The following is a 24,844-nucleotide window of genomic DNA, read 5'->3' as shown; positions in this document are numbered from 1 at the left end:
TGGAAGGATCGCCGTGAGCTGCAAGCCATGGCTCCACCATGGAACCTCCAAAGGAATCGACAACCTTGCGTTCGCTGAAGTGGTCCCTCTTTACAATTCGGTCGAACAGCTCGCCACCGACGCAGAGCTCCATGACTCCTCAACCAGCTTTACGGATCTGGACTTTGGATCCCAATTGGCCATCACACACAAAACCCCCCCCCACACACAGGAAAGTTTCTTCAGCCCAAGAGGGGCCAAGGACTAGCCCTCACCGGCCCTCACACATAAATTTAGGAAAATAGTTAAAAATAGACTCCTCTAAATAGAAAAAATCACAACTAAGCCAAATAAAAATTACATATTCCAACAAAAATTAAAACAATAATTCAGTGAATCAGACTTCACACAAACCACCTTTCGCCATCACCTAACATTGTTTTGTACCGTTGCAAATTCATTCCAGTGAGTCAGAGAACCTCTTTCTCCACACGAAATCTGTTTGAAGTTGAACTGGAATATAAAATGCTTAGATTAAAGTTCGTAATAACTCTCTTCAATTCAGCCACTGCAGGGATTGAAGCATAAAAATTGACGAATAACTTATTTGTGATATGAGAAATGGGGAAGTTAGAGATGAAGATTTGGTTGAAATATGGCCTAACATTGTTTTGTACAGTTGCAAATTCATTCCAGTGAATTAGAGAACCTCTTTCTCCACACGAAAATTGTTTCAAGTTGAACTGGAATATAAAATGCTTAGATTAAAGTTCCTAATAACTCTCTTCAATTCAGCCACTGCAGGGATTGAAGCATAAAAAATTGAAGAATAACTTATTTGTGATATGAGAAATGGGGAAGTTAGAGATGAAGATTTGGCTGAAAGATTTATGGGAGATTTAAGAGGATATTAGAGTTTATTAAATTAAATAAATTACCATGTTCAGAAGAGATTATTTTTACTTAAATGTGTAACACGGATAGTATAATTTAATAAATTTTTCATTAGGAAATTTCTAGATTCCTATGTCTCTTGTTTTATATTTTTGTATTTGTTTATATGTGTTTATTACATGTTATTAAAGACATCACAGTTATGTTGTATTTTTGAATAGTGTTATCATTAATGCCAAATTCTATTCTTGAAAACTTTTAATATTTGTTCGTGCCCATTGATTAGAAATTCCAATAAACAAGAAACCCTAAAAGAATATCAGAAAACCCTAGAAGCCCCGCATTTAAGATTCTGAGAATGAGGATTAATACATTTGCTTGCAAGACCATCCTCATTGGATAGTCCTAGTCATTGAATGGTATATGGAATATGCTTAATCAAACATGAAGCCCCATGAAGCCCCATTTTTGTGGTTGAAATGCCAAAAAGGAGATGAGGTGGCAATCTTAAATTGGCTAGAACATTATTCAAGTCAGGAAAGGATTTTTATTTGGAATTAATTCAAACATTATTAAATGGCAAAAATACCTTATGGAGGGATTCAAATTTTAAGCAAAGTGGTCCTACTTTTAACAAAGGGTTTTTGGCTTCAACGATTCAAATTTTAAATTCCGTTTCTTTCGGTCCATGAAGTTGGCCTGCCCCACCAAAAGCTCATTTCGGCTCTATAAATATAGGAGCATTTGCCCTCCAACAAAAATAAGGTTTCGCTCATCTCTGAAGTAAAGTGCGGCTTTTGTTGAGCATTGAACATCTTACAAAGAGGCTACTTTGAAAGGGCTTATGTGCTTACGGTTTATCTTTCTTATGATTTGGTAAGGGATTTGTTGGTTTTCAAATTCTTTTTGTAGGTGAGCATGTTCTGGATAGTTGGATGTAACCCTTGATTGCCCTGGTTGTTTCTGGGTTCTCATGACTGGTTAAAAATCTGTTGGAGCCATGGAAATTCCATCTCTGGAAGATTCCTGTAAGTAATGGTTTACAATGTCAGTTCTATGTAAGCAAAAGGTGGTAGCAGGACGACATCTCATCCACTTAAAATGATTTCGTCCTATAATTCTTGGTGGAAGTCGACCTACTGGATCATCCTGCTGCACAAATGTTTAAAGCCTATTCTTTATATTGGTCTATGGTGATTTTGGGAAAATCCAAGCTTTGTTTTCTATCTTCAGCAAGCTTGTGCTAAAAATAACGTGCTCGAAGTAAAACAAAATATATTGAGAAAGATTCAAAATCACATATTAACGTAATTAAGAATGCGCACTGTATTTGGTTTCCGGTTCGACTACAAATGTTTCAAGAATAGGCGAAGGTCGATGAATCGGGAAGGCGATGACTTGTAATTTTCAGCACTATTCATTTTTGATACACGAGCTGGTGAGAGCAAATTCGAGAGCCAGTGCGCTTACTGTGTCATGGACAGAGAGACTCTATGCACAAATGTCCTAAAGTTGCGCATATGTTAGTATTACAGGATATCTGAAAGGTGTTTATGGTAGTGGACGATTGAGCTGATGTACACTCCAGCGATGCGTGTGGTTGAATGAGAATATGACTGAGGAGAAAGTATGACATGACATATAGCTGCCAGGGTTTGACTCTATTACATTGTGACAGAACTATGACATGAGCAGAGATGCTATGATTACATCTCAGAGACATTTTGTGGTTCTTTGCTGCTAAGGCTTGCTATACACACAAGCAACAATTGACTCATTTGAAAAGAAAGTAGTTGGGACAAGGGTCGTTATGACAGAAGTCAAACCCTTGAAGCAAGTCTGAAGCATTTGACCTGATTTTCGGATTGATAGACTCTTCCAGAAATTGTGTGGCTGTAGGGTCGATGTATGCCAGTAAGGATATTGTTGTATGTCGTCAGTGAGTGGAGCTATTGCAGACATTATAAAGACAAATTGCTATGATATAGTACTAAGCACTGCTAGTGCATCATTAAGTGCTGAGTTTATGTTGAGTTCTCTATTTCAGGGTTACACTCAGTATATCAAACTTTGTTATCTTTGAAAAATCATTTGAAGGGCTAAGTGTTATGTCAGAGAGCTTGCCAAGCCTTGATACACTGCTATATCTTTACCACTGTTGGTTTGATCATTGCTATGGCAATGTTGCAGTGGACAAAACATGGTTGAGACTGATGTGACTTAAGCAGAGAGATTAAGGTATGTGTGAGGGCATTGCTGAGAGGACAAAACACTAGGGTTTGGCATTGGCTAAGTCAGAAAAGGTTGTTGATGGTGTTCTTTGAGCAGAGAATAGTGCTTGACAGTTTGGCCTCAGCGAGGGTTTGATGTTCTTGCTGCATAGAGGGTTTTGAGTTGTTTTGGTTTTAGCATTTGCTGCAAAGATTGTCAAGGATATCCTGATCAGCATGGTTGGCTTTTGATAGTATTGATGAGCTAGAATCTGTTGCAGAAAGAGTTTTTATTGACAGTTGTGCAGGGATCAGTTGCTTTGGGATCTTGGTATTCAGTTTGAGCAAAGATTGTATTGCAAAATGTTTTGTTATTAAGCACAAGTGGATATAGTCTGAAAATTGTGAAATGTAGTCTGCCGTGGTGCACTGAAGGTTGAAGCCTTTAGGCCAAGTGGTAGCTTGTTGAGTAGGGTGGCAGGGTGATGCTAGGGTAGGTTGGAGCTTACATATAGGGTGTTGGAGCATCCCTCCAGTTGGTGCTGGTAAACTAGAGGGTTGGGGCTGAAAAAATCTTGATGTAAATTATTGAAGACAAATATTAAAAAGTGTTTGATGGGTTTTCTCCTGGAAGAGTTTCCACCTAAAAATCTCGTGTCGACTGTCTTTGATATTATGCATTGTTGAATGTTGTTGATCACTGTTTATGTTTATTTGATGATAATGATAATTAATGCTCTCAAATTTAAAATTAACTAATTGAAGAGAAATATTGATTCCCCCCTCAATATTCCCAACAATAATCCGTGATTTGATGAGAGAAGCTGTCGTTGTCAAAGTGAGATTTGTGAGCCCACACCATGAGATCTATAGAAATCAAATGTGAAGAGAGCGCACCATAAAGGAACATTATTTTCATGACCCCAGAGAGACTTGCACAAATCTAGGTGCACTCTGAACTCTCAAGGCCTGTGGTATAGATGTTTTTTCATTTTACGGATTTGTGGAACACGTAATTACTTAAACTTGGACTATGCCTACTCCTCCTTTCAATTAAGTATTTGCAGTATCTCACAATGTGATCTCATCACATGTACAATCACAATAGTACACATGCGCCTGATACCCAACATGTATAATATTGAAAAAGATTATATCAAACCACCCACCTACATACAATATAGGCAACCCATGCCAACTCATACAATAGAGATATTGAAAAAGATTATATCAAACAACCCACCTACATACAATATAGGCAACCCATGCCAACTATACAATAGAGATATTCTACCCAACATATATAATATTGAAAAAGATTATATCAAACCACCCACCTACATACAATATAGGCAACCCATGCCAACTCATACAATAGAGATATTGAAAAAGATTATATCAAACAACCCACCTACATACAATATAGGCAACCCATGCCAACTTATACAATAGAGATATTCCTTGGCCGAACTCTAATCTGAACCTCAAATTCAGTTTCCTTCGGAACACCAAAACCCCACGTTCTCCATGAACCTCAAATTTTAACCAAACACCAGATTTCTACCCGAATGCCAAATGCCAAATTTCAGCCTGAATGCCAAATTTCAGGCCGACACAAAACACCAAATTTCAGTGATTCTATCACGCACACCAAATTTCTGAGTGATATGGAACTCCAAATACCGTGGTCAATACTATGGATCACTAAAACACTATTGATTTTCCCTTTATACCCCAGTTTAAATCAGTGATTCATTCCACTTTTTGATGTTGCTTTTTCTAAGTGAAAATGAGCAATTAAATTGTTCTTATTGGAAATAGACATTACAGTCCTCCCTTCCAAAAATTGTTTTCCCTCGAGCAATCCAAAACCTGCATATCAATACCAGGATCCCAAACGTGCCTGTAGAATTCTCCAATGTATAGTTTTTGTACCATCTTGACATCACTGAACCCAGCATCATTGTCACACTGTCATCCCACGAAATAAACTACTATAATGTAAACCTTTCATTAAAGTCCCTGAATCCCAAATGAATATGAAGAAAGCCCTGTTGGAATCCTGTTGAATTGTTCGTGCAATCTATTATGAAATTATACGAAGTTTTCATAGGATTGAAGCTATAGAAATCATTCTCGGTGTATGATCAAGTTCAATTTCTAGGGAATTTAGAAAGGCCACCAAGGCTTCCTTGTATAAGCGTTGGCCTTCGTACAAAATCGTTTAGCATGACAGCTTATAGAAGGATGTGGTTTTAAAGCCTTATTTTTCTCAAGGCAAAAGTCGCCATCATGCCATATCTTTCCATGCCTCAAGTTTTAGAATTCTGTCATCTCCATCCTTTAGCTTTGAGTTGCCAGTTCGCATGGGCTTCCTTTGAGCTTGAACGGGAGCAAGAAGATGCATATAAGTTTCAAAAGCATGCCTAGATTGTCCCTAAGCAATCTGCAATTTTGCTTTTAAACGCAATAACTTTCCCTCTTGCTATTTTCCTGTCACCCAAGGCAACATTAATGATAGTTTCAACATCAGGAAAATGCTATTGTGCTGACAAAACAAGGGTCAAAAGCTTCCACCATTTTAATGAAGCCCCTGTCATCATAGCCAAATACTTATTTGCACAGTCCAGTGCTCTATTTAGATTACGTTGCTCAATATTTTCCAACCAAAGACTCAGCATCACCTCAGGATCTTCATTTTCTGATACCACAGCTTTTTCCAAAGAGATAAGAGCCTCATGTTGCATCCTGGTTCTTTCAAAGTCAAACTCAGCAGATCTAGCTTTCCTCCCTAGGGCAACGTCAAGTAGATGGTTGGCAACACTTTTCATGTGATCAAATTTATCTTCATAGGTTTCTGATACTCTTATGTGCAAAATGCACACCTTCATGAGCATATTTTGAACTTTGTCCACATAATTTTGCAGCCGGTAGGCTATGATCAGGCTTCTCAAAAGGGCCTAAAATCTTCCTCAGAAGATTCAAAGCAATATCATCCTGACCTGCGACAGTATAACAAAGAGGAAGGGTATACAATCGATCTGATTTGTTGTAGATACCAGGTATCACTTCTTCGATTTTCTCAGCTAATGTTTCAAACTATCCTAACGCTGACAAGGCAAAATTAAGGTGATCCATGATTGAAGGATCCCACGGACCTTCTTAAGCGAATTTTTTTTGAGGAGGACCAATAACAAGAGTATTGCTTCTTCAATAGGAATAAATGCACCCTTGATTTGAGATCCTAAACTTGGAGGACCTATTTTCAATACCACCATAAAGCAAGAATATAACAAACTCCTTTTGCATTCGGGTTGACCATTTAAAATACAGTCTCCAAGGATTAATTAAAGCTCGTCTATAAGAAGCTATTGCTTCATGGAACAAGCTTGCAATCCTGCCTATTTCCAAAGTTCTGGAAGTAATTCCACTGCCTTGCTCACTCTTCTCCAAAGGCATCAGACATGCCATGAGGTAGTGCAAACTCAACTGTCTCTAACACAAATTTGTACTGTTGAGCAGCTTCTTTAACCAGTCCAAGCTTTTGCAGTGACCTTTTTTTTAGAAGAATGGCCTCAAGTAAATTGTCAGCCTGCATTGACATTGCATTGCCAGGGCCCAGATCTAGTGTGGGAGTGCTCTCTTCGACTTCCCAACCTCCGTGTCCTTTAAAAAATTTATTTCCTCATCTTCGCATTATTCGTATTTATATCTATCCCCTTAAATACCTGTAGTGTTGCTTCTATATTACCTTGTTGATACTCCAGCTCTCTTCACCGTGGCCTTAGCCTCCTGGGATGTTACTCGAGAAGATGGGTGCTTGGCCATACGAGTGTAATTGTCTACAATGCAAGGTTCGGTACCACCCTGAAATAAGCTCAACTTGCCTCCCACACCCATAATCTCCAAATAAACAACTACTTGACCTAATGAACTCCACAAATGTTATGTAATAAAGTTATGTCCTCCATCCCTTTGATCACTCAAATTTCTTTCTTCTAAATGAAACTTCAAATTTCAAAAGAAGTCCACTATTGACATCAATCAATGGTTCTACTGGGAGGACTGAGCTTCACATCACTACTAAATTGCTAGTTCATATAATTGTCTGAAGCAGTGAGTCTTATACATTTTCCAGTATCCATGAGTTTGAAGAAAAGAGACAGAGCCTGACCTGCCGGTAAAAGTTGTGAAGGGCACACAACTGCTGACAAATAAGCAGAATTTATTGCATTCAAATCATACTCATCTTCAGTTTCCTTGATATTCAATAAAGACAGTTTAACGATGAAAGCTTCCATTGCTTTCCCACATATGGTATTTGACGAAGCCAGAAGCTTTCAGAACTGTTATAAATGCGAATGCCCAAGCGTGAAAAAAATTCTTGTAGCTTTGTTCGGCAGGGAATGATATAGATATAGAGAGAGACAAAACAACTCGACATCTTTGCTTGACCTGAAGCATCGACCAAAAGGAGACGAACAAACTTAGGTTTTTCTTCGTTGCCTTTTATATCCAGAATCTGAGAATTAGTCACTATCCACTTCAAATATCACATTTTGTATATTATTTTCATCCAGCTTATAGAAACTGATTGCATTCTTTGCGGCTTCAATATTTTCTTGATTAGAGAGATCTCCACCATCACAAGCATCAACGTATACCATTACCTTTTGTGCCCATTTTGCACCTAAATAGTATGTTTCCGGAAATGCATATCTATCTATGCTAAACGCCATCTTGTTTAGCGGGCATAGTTCTACAAAATTCTTAAATGTAGAGAGAATCCCATGAACACTCAGATTTGGTATTGTTAGGCAAAAGTCCAAGTGGATCTGTGGATAAACAGAAGCCAAATAAGATGCTTCCTTGGAGTAGGGATAGTGTTGTATCTCTGAGTTGATAATGGTCAGCTATCAAATCAGAGTATTTAAGATAATTGTTTTGGGGTTTTGTTTTTAATTTGGACTAACGAATGAAACAAATGTAACACTGTAATGCCTAACCTTTTGAATAATATTAATACCAAAATAGAGGGTTGCTATAGAATTTCACATAGTGATAAATCTTGAATAGTGATGAGTAAAAATGTCCGCAGGGGTTTGGTCTCGTGGCCAGCGGACAGTCTGCGAAGTCGTTCGTGCCGCTGTGCAGGTTACGAGTTCAAGTCTCGTCTTAATCGAGGGCCGTTCTTGCGGGCTGGGCGGTTCCTCCTAGAGGTTATAGTGGCAGCCGGTGGGATTCGACCCTGTGTAACGCGAGTACGATACCACCGTTGATGCCGATTCTGCTAGTCAACCAAAAAAAAAATAATAGTGGCGAGCAAAAAAAATAATATGATTATCACAATTTTCAAACAGAAAATTAAACAATCATAAGTATAAAAATCTCTAACCAATGTTTAGAATGTTCAAGAGAATATGTTTAAGCTTACAACAAAATGCTGATGATTTATTGATTCAAAGGGAATTAATTAAGCAAACAATTCATTAATCCATTCCCTTTATAGATTATCACTTCAGAAGCTTATAAGAATAGATTGAGACACAATTATTCTTACCTAGGTATCTCTGTAAGACATAAGAATATGAAGAAAAACATAATGTGTAACACTAGAAAAACGTACAGGAAACACAAACTGTGTAAAACTGAATTCAGAATCCTTTGCGTTGTATTAAGGGTCCAGAAAAGTCAAGTACATCAAGTGTTTTGAAATGCTTCATCAAGGGTGCAACCCTTCTTTAATGGTCAACCTGGTTCAATGGTGAGCTTGGTTCAATGATGAATCCATAATAACTCGTAAGGAGAGTTATTTATACAACAATAGAACTAAGAAAATATCCTAAACTTTTTTTACAAAAATAGATTTATTTAAGGAAAATGAAATATCTTCATGCAAGAAGATAGAGACAACTATTGAATTGCTATTTTCTGTCCCTGTTATTTAGGTTCTACTAGCTTTGGTCTTTGATCTTTTGCCTTTTAAGCTGCTTGGCTGTTTGGTCTTCACGTTGGATGTCGTTTTTTACTTATGACCTTTCCTCTCATACACTTTCATCTGATACTTTTTGACATTGTTAACTTGTCAATAACCTTTACTGTGGTTTTTTACTTTTGCTGTACATTTCAAGTTTTTACTGTGTATTTCAACAGTAAATCATTTAGTTTTTTTTACATGTTTCATCATATGGTAGTTGGATAGTGATCATCTTTTTGTATATTTCATCTATTTGTCTTTTAACTGTATGTTTTATCTGTCTCCTTTGTTTTAACATTTACTGTCTCTATGTAAAGGATTTCTTCTTTGTTTTAACCATTACTATGTAAATGATTTCTGCTCTATGTAAATTATAATTGTCTTTTAACTGTATAAAGGCTTTTGAATTCATTTCTTCAAAGAATTTGGAACAAACAGGTTTTATATGATCCCCTGCAAAACACAACAATCGTTAAGAAAAACACAGGCGGATTGGGAGGGCCGTAATGGCTTCAGGGAACAAGATAGTGTATGGACGGAGTCCTAGCAGTGTTTGGACGATAATCAGAGGTCAAAATAGGTTGCAGAGGCTCGAGGTGGCGCATGAAGGGTTATACAGGTTTTACTGTATAAACGGGTGAAAAGAGCGAAAGTGAGGGTTTTGGCGTTTTAAACGGGAAACTTTTAAAATTTGGCGCGGAATGGTTAAGTGAACAGTTGATAGTTTTATCATATGCAGGGACCAGTTTCGGAGGCTCATTGCACTGCTTTTGGCCATGGGGTGGTATTTTTTCGAGGGCACGCGAGTTAACGTGGGACTGCCACGTAACCACAAGGGGCATGAGCAAAACCAAGAAGCTCGCGTGCCCTCGGACGAGTAAAGCTAGGAAATCGAGAGCACGCGATATTGCTGTGGATCGTTGGATCTGGGAGTGGATGATCTGACGGCTATCGCACGGTGGAGTTGCACGGAGAACAGTCGGCGGAGATTAGCGGGGCCCAGGGGTTGATTACAAATGATTTGTAATTATTTTAATGAATAAAGTGCGGGTTAAAAATATAATGCGATGGGTTTAATAAAGTGGGATCGAGGTTAAAACATAGCGGATATGAGTTAAACGGGTATATTGGTGGAGTTAACTTTATAAAGCGGGGGTAAACCAAACTTAGGCTTAAAGGGGTTTTATGGGTATTTAGGCGTTTTGTCAGGAAAAGTGAAATGACGGAGTTAAAGTTAAATAAGGCAGAGGGGGATAAAAAGTTAGTATAAGGGGTATTATGGGTTTTCTAGGAAAAGTAGGAAAATTACAAGGGGAATGTGATTTCTTCAAAGGGGAATGGGTTTCACACTAGGAAAGGGGGTTTTAGGTAGGGGAATGAGTTTGGAGGGTAAATTTCTAGGAAAATGTATGAAACCAAGGGGCAAAGGTGAAAATGAAGGGATGATGAGGAAATGAGTAAGTATGTAGTGGGGGGTGAAATGAAATAAGGGGAGGTTAACCAAATCAACTTGTAAACAACTTTTCACCTTCATAATTGCTACTGCACACTGCAACACATGATCAAGCATGATAAATGTGCTTATGCCTCGATCAACTTTGTACTTCTGCAACCTTTCTTCTACCTACCCTTTACTTACCTTAACATTTTTTCTTCACTTAATTGGGTGCATTTAAGCTAGCAGACATTTTATTTCCTTTTTTTTTTTGAAAAACAAACTATCTAATTCTAACCTTATAACATCCAAGGGCTCAGATTAAACTGATGAGCTCATTATTATTCTCTACCTAACTACTGATCTCCCAAGATTAAACAGTTTGGCTAGATCTTTATTCTCTAACTATAAACATGAAATTTAAAGCATGAACTAGTCAAGATTAAACTATTTGACTGTTACGAGTTATGGCATTTATGACAAATTGCACACAACCATTATTTTACATAATAAAGTAAATGTAGTGGCACTTGGACTTGCACACTTTCAGAGTTTATTGCTTTTTTCTTTTCTCTCTAACTTAACAATTTATGTTTGCCTTCATTTTTTAAGGCATCTATTCTAACATTTTCTTTGATATGGACAAGTTATCAAGATATTTCCTAACATTTTTTATTCAATATTCTTTTTTTCCATATCCTAGCTTAACATTTTTTGAAAAATATTTTCATTTTTTTGACTAATTGATTCTAACTTACCAAAACCAAAAAATGCTACAACATTGGCTCCAATTGGGGACTGCTTTCTCCTGTAGAATGCAGAGAACCTGCAGATCCATGTGCCTTCTCCTCGGGCTATGGAGTCTTTTGCTGTAAAAAATCACAATGACAACTTGAAAAGTAAAAGAAACCGGAGTTTTTACAATGGTAGTAATGAAATCTACTTCAACTTCTCAGTACTGAATGTAATGTTTGAGAAACCTTCCATTTACAGGATAAGTGGAATATAGCCCCTCAAGTAGCACAAAAGTGTTGTTTCCTTTCACTTCAGCGATTGCTAAAGGTCCAAACCATGGGTTGTCAAACTTGTCATGTTTTCCCTTTTCTTCTCTCCTTGAATCCCATCTTAGAACGAGATCACCTTCCTTGAAGTCCCTTTCCCTGGCTCTTCTGTCAAACAGGGTTTTCATCTTATTCTGATACTTTTTCAATTTGTATTGAACTTCATCTCTGTTTTCATTTAGTTCAATAATATGATTTATTCTCCTTGAAAATTCACTAGGTTCATTTGTTGAATCCTGCAAGAATTTTAAAACAGGAAAGAACAAATTGGTAAGGATGATTGCATCTTTCCCACAAACTAACTGAAAAAGAGATTTTCCAGTAGATCTCTTTGGAGTAATTCTGTTTACCCATACTGCATAAATTAAATGAGAGTCCCATCTCTTTTTATGATCTGCTAGAGTCTTTTTGATTACCTTTACCATACTTTTATTGGAGGATTCTGCAAGGCCAATACCTTGTGGGTAATATGGAGTTGAATGATGTAACCAAATTTGATATTCTGACAAACTCAATCATTTTAACACTAGAAAACGCTACTGCATTATCAGTGACAACCTGAGTTGGGCAACCAAATCTAGATAAGATGTTCTCTTCAATAAACTTGATTACTATTGAATCAGTAGCATTTCTCATTGGAATTACTTTCACCCATTTAGTGAAGTACTCTGTTGCAATGAGGATTCATCTATGCTGATTACTTGAAGTGGGAAGAATCTCTCCAATAAAATCTAATCCCCATTGGCTAAAAGGTTCTGAGACTATTGATGGAACTAGTGGAAGAGCTGCTAATTTTTGCTTACCAGCAAACATTTGACAAGGAACACAACCTCTGACCTTTGCTCCTACTTGTAAGAACAATGTTGGCCAATAAAATCCTCCCCTTAATATCTTATATGTTGTTGTTCTCTAAGCATAATGTCCTCCACAAAATCCTGTATGAAATTGATCAATGATTCCTTCAGTTTCTGATTATGTTAAACATAATAACAAAATATTTAGTGGGTCTTTCCAGTACAAATTTGCATTTATGATACAGTACTTGACTGCTTTCAGTTTGAGATTTTTACACTGGCTTTTGGAGAATGACGTTGGGCATTCAAAATTGATCAAGAAATTTACAATGTCTTGGTACCAATCTGACAACAAAAATTTGTCATCAATGTGTAAAGCGTTGATCTGATCTGAAGGTAAAGGTTCTCGTGGATTCTTTTTTTCAAGATGAAGGAAAGGTTCTTTTGGATCCTCCTCTTCAGGATGAAGGGAAGGTTCTTGTGGATTCTCCCCTTCTGCAAGGACAGAAGGTTCTTGTGGATTCTTCTTATCTGAAGTTTGAGAAGGTTCTTGTGGATTCTTCTCATCTGAAGTTTGAGAAGGTTCTTGTGGATTCTTCCCTTGTATCTCTAAAACAGAATTGATTCCAAGCACTTTACAGTTAAAACCTCCAGTGTTTGAGTGATCCATCTACCTCTCTTTCCATCAGTGTCTGGTTGGGTTAAAACAATTTTCATAGCATTGTTACGAACATAAGCAGTAATATGAGAATGTAGGACATACATCCTGAATGATTTCATGGCTTGAATAAGGGCATAGGTTTGCTTCTCAATTATGTCATACTTAAGCTCGACATATCTCGTAACCTTACTAAAAAAGGCTATGGATTGGTCATGGGAATCTTCATTCTTTTGTAGTAGAACAACAGCAAGGGTTGTTTTTGAGGCAAAGGAAAAGATACTGAATAGTTTAGTGTAATCAGGGCCGGCCAAGGTGAGAGCTTCAGAGATAGTTTTTTTGATCTGATCAAATGCATTTCTAGAAGAGACAGCCCATTTAATTTCATGATCTTTTTAGAGTATGTCAGTTATATCTTTTACAATCTCAACATAATTTGGGATGAATCTCCTTAAAAAATTAATTGCATAGAAAAGCTTGAATCTCCTTCTTGTTTTTAGGTAAGGTCAATGTTTCAATGGCAGACACACGCTTGGGATCAATCACTACTCCTTTTGAAATTATATGGCCCAATAGTTTTCCTTCTTTGATAGCAAACAAAGACTTTTTAGGATTCAATGATATTCCAAATTTTCTACACCTGCCAAAAACCTTCATCAAGTGATTTAGATGTTTCTAATCAGATTTAAAAAAACAGTTATGTCATCAAGATAAATGACCACAAATTTATTTACTTAACCCACACAAGCTATATCCATAGCTCTCTGAAATGTTGCTCCAGCATTGGTTAAGCCAAATGGCATCCTAGCATACATGAATGTACCCCAGGGTGTAGTAAAGGTTGTCTTCTCTCTGTCTGTTGGATCAACATTTACCTGATTATAGCCTGAAAAACCATCAAGCATTGAAAATATTTGTGCTCTTGAAACCATTTGAAGTAACTGATCTATTTTGGGCAAATGATAGTTATCTTTTAATGATGCCTTGTTTAAATTTCTAAAGTCCACACAAAGTCTAATTTCTCCATTCTGATTTCTAACAGGAACTAAATTTGCAACCCAATTAGAATATCTAAGAGGGAGAATGATCTAGGCATCTAGCATTTTCTTAATTTCATTTTCTACAATTGGTAGAACAGTTGGATTGATCCTCCTAAGTTTATGTTGATAAAGAACTACTTCTGGCTTTAAAGGAATCTTATGTTGTATTTAATGAAGTATCATAGATTTTAGATCTGGATAGGTCCATGCAAAAACATCCTTATAAGTTTGAAGTAACTCAAGATATTGATCTTTGATCTCAGGATCTAGAGAACAATGTAAACTTTGAAACGGGAACTGATACTGTTACCCGTTTTGTAAAGATAGCAAAAAAGTGACCTGATTTCGAAAAGGGGTGATGCAGAACACACATGTTTTTTTTAGAGCATAGTTTTTGGCACTTTAATTTTTTTATGTACATTGCATTTTAGAATGGTAGTGATTTTCATGCTGATTTAAAATAGTGGTTATTCTGCATCAGACCCTTTTTTTAAATTAAATTTTTTTACTGTATGAAATGTAAATAATTATTTTTTAAATTTAATAATTTTGGAAGTGGTCTTCTTCTTCATATTATCTTGTTTTTATTTTTTATTTTTAATTTTTTTTTTGTAGTGAGGTTTTTATTGTTTTGCATATTTAAAGAAGAAGGTCGATATTTTGCATTTTCGATATTCTATAGTTTTATACATTGTTAATTAAATTTTCAATCCAAATGAAATAATTCTCTCTAAAAAACAAATATAAAAAAATATATAAAAAAGACAAAAATAAAAAATAAAAAATGTTAAAAAAAATTATCTCATAAACCATAAAAGAATTTGGAATATATATATATATATAAGTAAAAATAGAGAAATTAAGAAAAAACATTGACAAAAACTAGGAAAAAAAATAAAAAAAATTAAAAAAAAACTAGTTAAAAAAAAGAAAAGAAAATTAACGAAAAAAACTAAAAAACTAGTAAAATTAATATAAAAAAAAACACAAAATTAAAATCAGATTATAAAAAAAACCCCAAAAAAATATGAAAATGACGGAAAATATATGTCTTTTCAAATGAAAATAAATAAATAAAAAAACATTTACAATTTAAAAAAAAAAAACCTATTTTTTGTTTAAAAATTCAAATTAAAAAAAAGACATTTTTTATTATAAAAAAAAGAAAAAAAATAGAGTTAATAATAATTATTTTTGTTTAGATAATCTTTGGCAAAATCACATAATCAATCTTTTGTCGACGCGTTTCGGGCTAAGTATTATCCTTATCCCGTTTATGATTCTAAAGGGTATATTTCCTTTAGATTAGATTTATTTATTTATTATTTATTTATTTATTTTTTTATTTTATGCAATTTTATTTTTTTCTTCCATTCCTTTAGAATTTCCCTTTAACTAATTTCTTATATATTTGACTATTAAACCCTTTTTTAAACCCTATTAGTAATAATCTATTTACCTAATGTCATAGTTAATCTTAATATCTTTTTAGTGAATTAATATTACTTATTTAATGAATATAGATTATTAAATATAAATTATAAGAAGTGATATAGTTTATAAAATGACCTGTATGTCAAATAATAAATAAGAAATTATTATATATAATGATTTGATATAATTATATGATATACCTATAATAGTGAGTGAGTTTGAGTTAGTTATATTTTTTGGATATTCTATTATTAATAAACATATACTTTAATTATGGTATTTACCTAATGTAACTAAATAATAAAGATTTAACAAGAATACTAATTTAAAAATATTGGAATTATAAATTATATAGATTATTTAATAAACATAAATTATTATTTTATTTTCGAATGGGTCATTTTGATATGATTAATTAAAATAATATATTTTTTAGAGTTTACCTTTGGACCATTAGCTTTAAACAATTAATATTAATTTAATACACAATTTACCTATATTCTATTATTAATAAACATATACTTTAATTATGTATTTACCTAATGTAACTAAATAATAAAGATTTAACAAGAATACTAATTTAATAATATTGGAATTATAAATTATATAGATGATTTAATTATTATTTTTATTTTCGAATGGAACATTTTGATATAATTAATTAAAATAATATATTAGAGTTTACCTTTTTATTATTAAATTAATACACAATTTACCTAATGTAACAAAATTTCTTAGTATAATAATAATTTAATACTAAATAACATTGGAATGATATTATTTAATTAAATATGAACGATTATACATGACCATTATATTTAAGAATGGATTATATAAATATTATATTATTCATACTCAAAATTAACAAAGGAACTCTCTTAGGATATAAGCTAATAATAATAAATTATATATTTTAGCGGTTTCTAAGAATATTAATAATATAATTAGTGGTTTGACTAAGACCTTTGGTCAAAATTAGCCGTTGGCATTATAGCCGTTGGAATCTTTGCACACTCTATTTAAGCAAGCTTAGCCAGATTGGTTCTTCAACTTGTCCTGACGATGAACCACGCTGGTTGGTTCGAAATGCGTCGACAAAAGATTGATTATGTGATTTTGCCGAAGATTATCTAAACAATGTTATGGATCACAGAAGTCTAAATTCCTTAATAATTATTTTTATTAAACCTAACATTTTTATTTAAAAAAAATAAAATTGAAATTAATTTTTTTTTCTAAACAAACTCTTTTTTTTTTTTTATTAAAAAATTATAATTCTTTTTTCTTTTAAACATATTTTTTTTAAATACAAATAATTAAAAGCATTTTAATTTTTTTTCAAAAAAAAATTAATTTTTTAATTTCAAATTTAAAAAATTATTACCAAAAAAAAATTATTATTATTATTATTTTTTTAATGGATTTTTTTTTTTTTTTTTTTTTAGCGGTCGTGCCACCATGGGTGGCCGGGGGGTGGGAATTGCCCTCCCGCCCCCCGGCTGCTCGTGGTGGCGCGGTCGTGGGCGGAGGGCCTGCCAGCAGGCACCTTTGCCCATGGCCGCGCCACCACAGGGGGCCAGGGGGCGGAGGGCCGCAATTTTATTTTATTTTTTTTTTAATAAAAAAAATCCGTTGAGATAAAAAAATAAAATAAATTTTAATTTTAATTTTTTTTTGGTAATAGTTTTTTAAATTTGAAATTAAAAAATTAAAATGTTTTTAATTCTTTGTATTTTTAAATTAAAAAAAATGTTTAAAAAAAGATTGTTTAATTTTTTTTTTTTAATTAATTAATTATTTTATTTTTTAAAATAAAAATTGTAGGTTTAATAAAAAATAATTAGATTTTGATATTTTATTTATTTATTTTTTATTATTATTATTTTTTTAACTAGTTTGTTTTTAATTTATTTATTTATTTATTTTTTATTTTTTTTTTTTTCGCGCGGGTTTTTTTTTTTTAACATATATATATATATATATATAAATTTAAATTTTTTTCTAAATTCTTTTTTGATTTGTGAAATAATTTTTTTTTAAACCTTTTTTTTTTTTGGTCTTTTATATATATTTTTATATTTGTCTTTTCAAGTAATCAACATTTAATTTTAATTTTAGTATTTTTTAATTTTTTTTTGTTAATTTTCTATTTTTTTTAAAATTTAGTTAGTTGGTTTGTTATATATATATATATATATATATATATATATATATATATATATTTACCTAGTTTATTTTAATTTTAATTTTTTTTTATGGTTTACAAGATAATTTCATTTTTTTTACTATTTATTTGTTTATAATTTATAATTTTTTTTAGTTTTTTTTTTTTACATTTTTATGATATATATATATATATATATATATATATATATATATATATATATATTTTATGTTTTGTTTTTATTATATATTTTAATTTATGTTTTGTTATTTGTTTTTTTTTTTTCATTGTTTTATTTTATTTTATTTTTTATTTTTATTTTTATTTTTTTATGTTTTCATTATTTTCTTGAATTTAATGTTTTTCGGAGTCATGATAAAATATTTTACGCCATTATTTTGAAATGTTGAAATTTTACTTTTGAAAAAAAAAAAAGTGTTCTTCCAGCTTTAACACTATTCGTTTTGAGGGTGTTTTGTGGATATTTTTTGCGCAAAAAATTGGTTTTCACCGCCATTTTTAAAACATGTTGAAAATTTACCCAAGGAAAAAAAGGTGTTATTCCAGCATCAACACTTTTCGTTGTTTTTGATGTTTTTTTTGGGTTTTTTTGCCAGAGTTCCCGTTTTGAGTTTATAGTTCCCATTTTAAAGTTTACATTGTTAGAGATGCACATATTTTAATGTTTTTAATATCATCATCTGTTCCAATATTAATTTCTTCTATGTCATCTTGTGAAGAAATGGATTGAGAGTTCCGAAGGACATCATTTTGATCAAACAATTTTTCTAAAGGAATTAGGCCTTTGGGAATAAAATTGTTAGACAATTGAATAATGTCATGATCAACAATTTTTGAATTGAAATTTGAAGTATCATTTTCATTTATTTTTTTCTTTCTTCATCAATTTGTAGGACTGAAAAATCATCTATAACCTGCAGAAAAGATTTCAAATGTTCATCTTCAAATATCTGCCAGTGTTTTAGATTGTATGGTATGGATGGCCTGTACTTGACTTGTATTTGATAGAGTACATTGGTCTGATCAGGAATTTTAAATGAACTAGTAGAAATAGTTAAGGCATCTGCACGAATATTCTGATCTCTTGGAATATAGGTCAAATTAAAAGCATCAAAGAAGTTTTCAACTGAATCCCAAACTTCATTTCTATAAGACCTAAGTCTAGGATGCTTAGTTTCGCAAATATTTCTCACTTGTTTGACAATAAGTTTTGAATCAGTAAAAACACTTAAGTTTTGAACCTTTAAGCTTTTGGCTAATTGCAGTCCTAAAATGAAAGCTTCATATTCAGCCACATTATTTGTAACTTCGAAGTCAAGTTTACATGATTGGGTGATATTTTTTTTTGGTGAAATTAAAACTACCCCAACTCCTGCCCCATCTTTTGTATAAGAACCATAAAAAAAATAGTTTCCATACATCAGTTTGATTTGTTAGAGGACTTCTTCTATTTTAACTTGAGTCTCATCTATTTGGTTTGAAGAGAGTTGAAAGCAACCAAAATCCTAATCAATTGCATAAATGGGATGGTTCCTTGGCTGGTCAGTTTTGCAAAAAGGTGCACAAATCTTAACTCTATATATAAACTTAGTTGTTCTCCCCCATAAGCTAGAATAGTGGCATAAGACATATCCATCTAAAGGTTTCCCCCTAATTTGGCACAAGAAGACCCACAAAGGATCATTCGAAATTTGGGAGGGATATTTGTGACAACTATATTAAGCATTACACTTTTCACTGGAATTTGGACAAGGGTGACTATTAAATCCTTAATCAATCCTAAGCAGGGAACCTTTTTAGAATCAAAGGTGTACAAGTCATGATAGGATCTAGTTATGTCAAGTTTCAAATGGTCCATGACAGTTTTTGGCATGAGGTTATGTGATGCTCCAGAATCGAGCATACAATTATATAACATGGAATCATTTGTCTTAAGAGTTACATAGAAAGGAGGAACTATTTCTTCTATCATATCTGAGCTAGGACCAAAGACAACTGTTGGTTTTTCATATTGCAGACTAATGATATCACTTTCAACATCAACCGAGGTATTTTTTATCCATTTAGAGACTTGATTTTTATACCCAGGTTTTTTGGAAAGTTCTGAAAGTGGAATTGAGATTTTAACTCTTTCTAACTCTTTTTCAACATCAAATGTAGTCAAAGCATTTTTATCATTTTGAATAATATCAATTAACTGATTTAATGGCCAAATAACAGTTGTTTGAGTTTCAACAACTTTGGTACGACATTCAATTATTGGAGTCTCCTTAGGAGGTCTTCCAGTACCAGGTCTAGGCCTAAGATCATGTCTCTTTTTCAACTCTGCAATTAAAAATTCAGAGAAGGCATGGTATTTAGAAACCTGTGAGGATTCTTGATCTTCTTGAACCTGAATTTGTTGTGAGAGAGGAATCATAATTGTTTGATTAGAAGAAGTATCCATGTTATTGATATCTTCAGTAATAGTCATAGTATTCTCGTCAGGTTTCTGGTCATCTATCAGTAAAGGAGTGGGAACCTGCTGATCATTACTAGGTCTTTGAAGAATTTGTAATTGTGGATTCCTTCTATACTGACCTTGATTTTGATTTTGGGGTCTAGTAACTGTTTGTTGAACTGACCTAGGTTGAGTCTCAATCTTGGAATATCTATTAGACAAATTTCTAAGAAGAGAAGTTATTTCATCTATTTTAGAATCTTCTGATTTAGTCTTAGAAGAACTAGAGGAACTAGAGGCTTCTTGAATAGATTTGAGCTTTTTTGGGCCTTTTCCTCTTTAGCTTTCAAGGAAGTCGAAGTAGCCCTATTTGTTTCCACCTCTATACAATTTGTTTACATATCTTCAAGAGTTCTTGAAGTTCTCTCTCTTAGCATTAAAACAAAATCATCATCAAAGGCTTTAGAAAACCTAGACTTAGCTGCTGCTATAGGGGGTTTACAATTAGGGGGCATTTTATGATAAAGTTTATTGAACCTTTTGATAAAATCTGATACAGGTTCACCAAAGTTTCTTTTAAGTTTTTCAAACTCAATCAGAAAGTAAAGAAGATCTTTCTTTACACCCCATTGATTCTTAAATATGTTTGTAAGCTCTTCCCAATTTCTAATGGAATTCATAGGTAACTTCCTAAACCAGATTCTTACATTTCCTTCAAGTGATTGTACAAACAATCTCATGTAAAAATTTTCTTGTTCGATATTCATGTTGTTTGCAAAGTCTAGAAAATCTTGAAGATGGTCCTCAGTTGTGGGACCAGTTTCTCCATTATACCTGGGAAGGTATTTCAAGTATCTAGCTGGGAATACATCGAGGTTAGTAGGTAAGACTAAAGCTGCATATCTAGCCTGTACAATAGGTTGGAATGACATAGTAGAAGGTGGTGTACGAGGTGTTTGTATGTATGAAGAAGAAGTAGATGAAAAAGAAGAAGATGAAGTAAAGGTAGATGAAGAAGAGGAAGAAGAAGGTGATTGAGGGTGTGTGTGACTATGTGGAGGTGAATAAGGAGGAGATCTCCTGAATAACTTTAAAGGAGTCTTAAGAACTAACTTTGGGACCTGTTAGTGCCTAAATCTACCTCAGGCTGAGGGAAGGCAGGTCTAGGTAACATCAAACCACGCTTAACCTGGTAGCTAGCCCTACCAGGTCGGGAGAGGGCTCTCTCCTTATCATTCTCGATTAAGATATTGGCAACTAGGGCTTGACATGACTAAAATGAACGCTGATTTTAGGCTAGGTATAGGAGATTAGGGTTTCTAGTTTGATTTTAGGTTTTGGTTGCTGGATCAATTGGAGAAGGCAGATTGGGTCTGAGAAATCAACTCAGGGATACAATCATGTCCTGTGGGGCAAGGTAGACAAGAGTTTATGTATTAGCAATGGATTTGAGATGGTAGAGTAGACAGCCGAGGAGTTGAGGAGGGCATAAGAAACTATGAATCCTCTTCAAACAGTGAAAACATTGAAAACCAAATGCATTCCCAAGACAAAGCACTGTAAATTTAGTGTATTTTGTCTATTCACTTTGATTCATTTAGTTTAGAAGAGAGAGAAAGATGTGGATACATATAAAACATTAGAAAATACTCATTACAAAGAAGAAACAATACATAAACTCATTTTCACAAGAATCCCACAAAAATAGTTGTGAAACTTGGTTTTATTCCTTGCCAAACTGCTGGTACAAAATGTTCAGTGAGTCTAACACTTCTGCCAAAGTCCAACCTTTACAAATGAATCAAAAAGTACATGATATAGGCAAGGAAACTACTCAAGCTAGCTATCAGGGTCGAATCCATGAGAAAAGGGGTGGTTTCAACCATATCTAAACTAAGAACAAGAATATAGGCAGTGGAACAGCTTGCCTCTAAAACCAAGGAAACCAATTCATTCAGTTCAAAACCACCTTTGACTTGATGTATCTACCCTATCAAGTCTTTTACATCCATAATTACATAAAGTTACATCATTTACCATGCTAATTTCACTAAGAGAGCAAAAAAAAGTCAACTGTAGAGAAAACTAGGCGAAATCTGGAAAATCAGGCAAAACTGGCAAAATTCATCCTATGCGCAGCGCCACTGATCCTGTGTGTTTCTAGGCCCATTTTGGAAGGCTTCCCAGAGTCCAAACTAGGTGTAGAATAGCTTGTTGGAAAGCTTGATGAGTCTAATTTTTGGAAAAACTTGAATTTCTGAATTTGGAGTCAATTTGCCCCTCCAAAAATTGATTCTCCCAAGACTGCTTCATGTGTGGCAAAAAAGTGGCAGAGAGGGCACTTTTTGGGTGTTTTTTGCCCTTTTGGAGACCTAGAACTTGTCCAAAATTCTTAGCCATTTCTGAGCTTCCATATTTTTCCATGCTGATTCCAAAAATATAAACTTTTTTGGAAGAAAGTGTCCCCAACAAAAGCGCAGTGTCACCTATTGAAAAAGCTTGTGTTGAAAATTTCTATGCATAGCGCCACTGATTCTATGCACAGCACCATTTTCATACCAAGTTTTGGAGGCCTTCCCGGTGTCCAAATTGGGTGCACGATATCTCATTGGAAAGATTATTGAGTATACTTTCCAAAACAACTTTAATTTTTCAATTTGGAGTTCATTTGTCTTGTCAAAAGTCAAATCTCCCAAGACTGGTCAAAATGTGCAAAATGAGGTTGCCTAAATGCATAGTGTTGTTGCAGTCAACTTTTGAAGGTCTTACTCAACTCCAAATTGAGCTCATGATAGTTCATTGGAAAAATCTGTGTGTCTAGTTATCATTTCACTCATCAAGCAGGTCATTTGGCCAACCAAGCTAAGAGAAACCTTGATTTTCCTAAGGTCACTCCAGAGGTGCAACAACTCTCCTGAGACAACTATATTTTTGACATTTCTCTAAAACCATGACACATGTGTAAAACGTGAAGGAGGTTTTTTTTCCTTGGCCTATTATGGACAAAAACCTCTCTCATGTTTTCCAAATGCATTTTTTCTTGCTCAGAAACATCATTTGAGTAAAACCTATCCCGATATGTGGAACAGGGGATTTGTCGAAATGAAGTGAAATGAAGGAGATAAGGGGCTTCTAAATTCTTAAGAAAATTTTGGGAAGTAGGGAGGGATGTTAGGAAATAGGGGAAAGTGGAATTTCAAAGATTGAGTGAGGGAAAGGGGTCCAAAAGGGAATAACACAAGCTTAGCGTAGAAAATAGTCAAATTATAGCAAGAATCTAGGGTTTGTGGGAAAATGAGGAATTTGAGGGATATCAGTGATGGGAAGTGTTTAATAAGGTACATTAAGGATAGATAAAGGTGTATGAGCATCAGGATACAAGTTTTGTTGATGATTTGACCATCCAAGAGAAATTACCTTCAAAATCCTAAGAGAGGGAAATGAACCTTACCCAAGTACAACTGAAGCACGAACAAGGTGTAAAATGACCCATTGGAACCTGAAATGATAATGACAACTCTTTGAATGATGGTACACACAGCTGAATAGTGACATGGATCGACATTTGGACAACTTTGTAAGGAGTGAAAACAAACCCTAGACCTAATACCTAGTGACCAAATTTTATTTGAAGATTCACTGAAATGACAAAATTTGACTTTGACATCCTAAGACCACTTTGTAAGGGCATATTTGATCACTAGTGGAAGGCTTCAAAGACTGACACTAACAGGACCTGTGAAGGAATACCCTCTTTTGTTTCAAAGAGTGGATTTGTATATACAGAGATGGTCTCTTCAGGTTGTTCAAAAGTAGAATCTTTAAGTCGTTTAGAAGTGGAAGGAAATGAATAAGTGGTAGGGGATATGAAATCCGTGGGTTTGTATTCAGGTAAATGAAAACCCAAGTCAGACTCAGTTTTAGGTGATCCTAGGAGTAATGGGGGTTCTGGATGATTTTCAAAAGAATGAATGAGGAAAGCTGAATCTAAATTAACTCCCCTATTTAATAGTTCAAAAACCCTAGGAGGTATTTGTGTCAAATCAGGATCAGATGGAATATTACTAAAAGGGTCAAATGATACTAAATCTTTAGACTGCAAGGCAGAAGAGGAAGAAGAAGATGGTTGATGTTTCCTTTTAGAACTGGCTTTTCTTAGAAGTTTTTTCAGGCTCTGACAGAGGATTAACTAAGTCAGATTCTGAATGAGATTTGGTGTGCATAAATGGTGCCAGTTTGGGCTAGTGTAGTCACCAGGTGAAAAATTTTAACCTTTTAGACCTTTAATCACCTTAAAGGAATAGAATGGACATCGTTGTCCCAGGAAAACTTAACGGAATTCGAATCCTCGGCAACGGCGCCAAACTGATGTTGTACCTCTGAGTTGATAATGGTCAGCTATCAAGCCAGAGCATCTAAGATAATTGTTTTGGGGTTTTGTTTTTAATTTGGAGGACCAATGAATGAAATATATGTAACACTATAATGTCTAACCTTTTGAATAATATTAATACCAAAACAAAGGGCTGCTATAGAATTTCACACATTGATAAAGCTTGAATAGTGGTGAGCAGAAACAAAAAAAATATGATTATCACAATTTTCAGACAAAAAATTAAACGATCACAAGTATGAAAACATATGACCAATGTTCAGAAGGTTCAAGAGAATATGCTTAAGCTTACAACAAGATGATGATGATTTATTGATTCAGAGGGAATTAATTAAACAAACAGT

At 33.9% G+C, this 24,844-nt stretch overlaps 1 pseudogene; it reads right to left on the bottom strand.

The window, feature by feature from the left end:
• Window positions 1–5,169: 5,169 nt before the first annotated feature.
• Window positions 5,170–24,844, bottom strand: part of LOC149210970 (protein NPG1-like) — a 59,169-nt pseudogene continuing 39,494 nt past the window's right edge.

Source organism: Pinus tabuliformis, chromosome 1_2 (assembly GCF_031772625.1).
Source record: "Pinus tabuliformis cultivar Carrire ecotype Pingquan chromosome 1_2, CPIR1, whole genome shotgun sequence".
Taxonomy (NCBI): domain Eukaryota; kingdom Viridiplantae; phylum Streptophyta; class Pinopsida; order Pinales; family Pinaceae; genus Pinus; species Pinus tabuliformis.
This window is presented reverse-complemented; position numbering and strand designations above follow the sequence as displayed.